Raw genomic sequence first — 4,608 nt, forward strand, 5'->3', positions numbered from 1 at the left:
CTGGCTACTTGCTCCCTGGCTGTCTTCCTGTCACACAAGCAAGTGGTGTCAATGACGAGAAAGAGGAGGAGGAGCAAGGGCAGCTGGTGACAATGGCGGTGAGAAAGCAGACCCACTGAGGTAGGGGGCCCATTGATTCTGGCTCCTCATTCTTTGATTCTTTCCCCTGGAAACCTTGAGGCAGAGGACGAGGAATAGAAGACTAAAGCTCTGGAAGTTGTGGTCAACCCCTGAGACCTGGCACCCCTAAAGGAAAGCCTTCCTTGAATGGGGATTGGCTTCTTCACCAGCGGGTCTGCTCACAGGAAAACTTTCTAGTCTGATGCTCCTTTACAGCAGGCTAGGCAAGTTTCCACGATCTACTCATAAGGACGTTGTAGCTAGACATTATATTTCTTGAAGAGTTTTTGCAACAGCATAAGTTAAAGGGGGGCCTATGTGAGATGTGGGTGCCCTGTGTGTGAGGGAGAGGCGACTGCTGTTTGTGTTTGTGTGTGATCACACGGAGGTAATCTAGGAAAAGGGAAATTCCTGCAAAAGTGAGGGTTGCTCCCCTACACACACACACCTCTTCAGAAGTAAATAGCCTCAGACTGTATTGGGACTAAACTGCCTGTCTTTTCACTATACTGTTTCTTGTATAACTAGTGCTTTACCACTATATGTACAGCCGTATCTGGGATACAATCCATCCCTCATTCCCAGCATATATACATTCTTTATTTTATTTGGAGCATAACTTCCACATTTTGATATTTTGTTGTAGTAAAACACAATCCCATGTTTTTGTTCCAGTTGTACTAAGATTATACGGAGTTCAAAATTTCTGAAATTATTATACTGTTTCGGAGGTAGGTTTACGCAGAGCAGTTTGTGTGTGTGCGCACATGTGTGAGTGTGTGTGTCAGGGAGGCAGAATAAAGATCAGCAGTTACTATCTAAATGGAAAAGAAAAATGTATCAAGACAACACTTTTCCGAATTTTTGGAATGTCTGTAGCCACTTGCCAATCATTCTCATGACCGTCAGTCATTTGCTTCTTACCTTCACTAGGGGCTGCTATTCACTCATTTAATGTGCACAACAAGGGAAGTTTCATTTTCCAGATGTTGGAGGGAAGCCCTGAAAGAATGTTGGGGGCAGCTCTGTGCCTGTATTGCACAGTTTAAAAGATGGGAAGAAACTTGGTTGGGGGTCTCACTATGTTTCATTTCATTTGGAAGTGCTGAATATTCTTTGTTAGATACCCCCAACCCCTTCACAGAACTATAGTACTCATGATTTCTTGACTGGGGACCATGAACCTTAAACCACATCTGCCAAAGTTTTGCATTACACCCCTCATTCCAGCCTTGTAAAGAAGCCTGCAAAAGTTAGTGGCCTGCAAAAACTTTTACTAGCTTGTTAAGAGACTAGTAGCAGCCTGTAATTCCATGCTGCCTGCAAGAGCAAGGAAATCCCCCTCTTCTGTGGCTAGCATAGAAATACAGGCTGCTACCTCTTAGCAGTCTAGTAAAAAAAAAAACCCTTGCCAAGCAGACTGGTGGAGGAAAGAGCGATCAATTTCCCCCCCTCTGCCAGTCTGTTGCATTTCCATGCAGGTTGTGAAGGAAAAGGCTTTCCTTCCTCCGCAGCTGGCATGGAATCCAAGCAGGCTAGGAGAGGAGGGAAGGAGCAATCCGTCCCTCCTCCACCAGCCCACATACTCACTGCATGGAATTCTAATCACCCATGGCTACCAGGCCAGTTGTAAAATACAAGGCTGCCCTTTTCTCACAGCAAGGATCACTGCCTGACCCCATTACATATTGTTAAAGCTTCTGTTCCGTTTGCTGGATATGAAACCGATTGTAACAACTTAGATTTTTTTAAAAGATAAGCATGTTTTTAATACACAGTTTAATTTTACAATGCATTTGGTTATAGAATGGCTGCAGCTCCAAACACATTCAGCAACATTTACTTATCTGTATAGGGCAGCCTTCCCTAACCTGGTGTGCCCTTCAGATGTTTTGGACTACAATTCCTACCATCCCTGACCAGAGACCATGTTGGCTGAGGCAGATGAGAGTTGTAGTTCAAAATATCTGGAGGGCTGGGGAAGGCTCATGTAGGGAGTTGTGGGGGAGAGGATAGAACATGGGAAGGCGTTTTGTGTTTAGGTGTGTGTATTGGTCTTCAACTGCTGGGTAAGGAGCAAGACTGGGTTGCAGCTCCCCCCATCCCATCCCACCCCAACCAGTGGTGGAATTCTAGCTCAAGAGGAAGGTAGGTCCCCACAGATGATATGAGACTACTACTGTTGATCTTCAACAATCCATACCAGTACTATATTCAGAAGGAATTAAGCATGTGTACAGTAGATAACTTTTTCTAGGCCATCTTTAGAAAACAGGCTAGACAAATCTACCCATTTTACAGACACAGTAATAGTAGACTAGTAGAAGGGTGGGCAGAAGGTAGAATGGGACCAACTGGTAGATCTCTGGGGTATTTGCAGTTGATTGACAAGGGCTTCTGACTCACAATAGTATTACAGTAACCAGTAAAACTGAAAGTTAAAATAACAGTCTGCTTTTGGCAGCCTTGTGATTATCTCTTACCCCTTAGCCAACACATTCCTAATCTGTAAAATGGGAATATTAACTGATTTCCTTTGACCGGGTCTTTGTTCAGCTCTACTGGCCACTTTGAGAGTTCTGTGTTAGACTCCCTGATCTGTAATAAGTCAGGTGTAGGTTTGCATTTCTATATACAGGATATGGCTCATGGGGTGTAGTGGGTTATTGACTCCACTGCTCCCCGACTGCACCTAGCTCTGATTAGTGGACTTTGGGGTTCTAGTGAAAAACAAAGAAGATCCCACAAGATGGAAGCCCTGCACTAACAAAATGCAATGTTCTAAATATTCCTATTGTTTTCTGTTAATCTAACAAAACATTAAACACTGAGAACCTAAAACAAGTAAAAACTTAAATTCTGACTAACAATAATAATAATGGCTTGGTAGACTGGGATCACCTTTTAAAATACTAGGTGGCATCCACCCAAATTCCATTCCTGTCCCCAAATCAGAAGTTTCACTTCTAGAAAGCTAACATTTCCCCAAAGGATAGAATAGGGACAAAACAGAGACAGTGCTTTATCAGGGAAAGATACAAGAAAATGGGGACAGTTGGAGTCAAACAGGTTTGAAACTGGTTTAAATTTGTAGCGTAAACATAACCTCAACACCATGTGTAAAAGTCATCCATCTATCCCTAAATAGTCTTGCCTTTCAATTTCAATACAGACTGCAGCCACTAGAGGGAAAAAGAGCCATACTTGTTAGGCAGCAGGAACTTTTCAATGTAAGGTTATTCTATTTCCTTCTTTCCTTGAAACGTTTTGATTTGGGAAACTGTTAGAGAGGGAGAATCTGCTTCCGATCCCCCTCCCAATAGCCTATTCCTGTAGTTAGTCACCCACATTGTTTAAAAAACAAAACAAAATTTAAAAAAAACACACGCAGTTCCTTGCTGCAAAATGGAATTACTCCAACTTTGACTCCCACTGATTGGCTCCTGTTCTGAATCCCTGGGCCAAACAAGGTGTGATGCAAGAGGAGATCCATGAACAGAATCTCCCAGGGTTTAAAAAATGTTAATAGCAGCTGAGGGTTTGGATTGGGACTGCAATACCGTGGAAAGAGGGGTTTAACCCTTCCTGCCACCACACACACTGTTTTCCCAATGAAATCACCACCCAAAGTTGCTCTTTGCCCTGCAAGACAAAACATATGAATACCTACATGAGACCTGTATGTTTTGCCCCATGGGACAAACAGCAGCTTCAGGGATGGGTCAGTTGGCCCAGAGAAAAGATAAACTTTCCTGCTCCAGCGCTCCAGGCTCTATCTTCCTCAACTCAGTGCTCTCCAGATGTGCTTAGACTACAATTACTATCATCCCCAGCTATGATAATGGATGGTGTAGTCCAATACATCTGGAGGGTGCCAGGTTGGGGAAGGCTGCCCTATCTGAAACAACACTCCTCCCACCTAGCTGCTAAAATCATCTCCCCACACACACACAGACACATATACATACCTAGCTGTGCATTTGTTAAAAGCACGGCAAATTCTATCCATGTACCTCCCGTGTCATACCTAGTTTGCCCTCAGCCTTTGCAATCTAACATTTTGCTCCAATTGAAGAGCTTAAACACTGTTGCCAAGTCATACCTAGGAAGTTTGGAATTCTGCACTTGTTTGAAAACTGACCCCTCATCACAAACTGCCTGTAGGTGGAGAGGTGACACGGATGGAGGCAAAGCTTTCAAATACGCAGTTTCCCCTCATGCGTTCTGAGGAGACACAGTTACTGTATCACCTGCCCTCCCTCTAAAATGCGCATGCACACACATACACACACGCGCGCGCACACTTGAATGTGCTCCTAGTTAGATTCTTTCTAGCGTTGCCACCAGACCTTTACATCTCCCATGGAGACCAGGAAGCCACAGCTCCTCTGCAGCACCTCTCACCTGTTCCCCACTGGTCTGGTTATCTGTCCCCCTCCTGCAGCCGCCAGTGCAGCACACCTAAAGACTTGCTTGCCAGGCGTATGT

General features: G+C 44.2%; 1 protein-coding gene across 2 annotated transcripts in view; it reads left to right on the top strand.

The window, feature by feature from the left end:
* Positions 1-4,608, top strand: part of BGN (biglycan) — a 49,145-nt gene that overhangs the window by 37,635 nt on the left and 6,902 nt on the right. The window lies entirely within an intron of this gene.

Source organism: Heloderma suspectum, chromosome 2 (assembly GCF_057233095.1).
Source record: "Heloderma suspectum isolate Gila_16-S chromosome 2, 16-S_ref, whole genome shotgun sequence".
NCBI lineage: Eukaryota > Metazoa > Chordata > Lepidosauria > Squamata > Helodermatidae > Heloderma > Heloderma suspectum.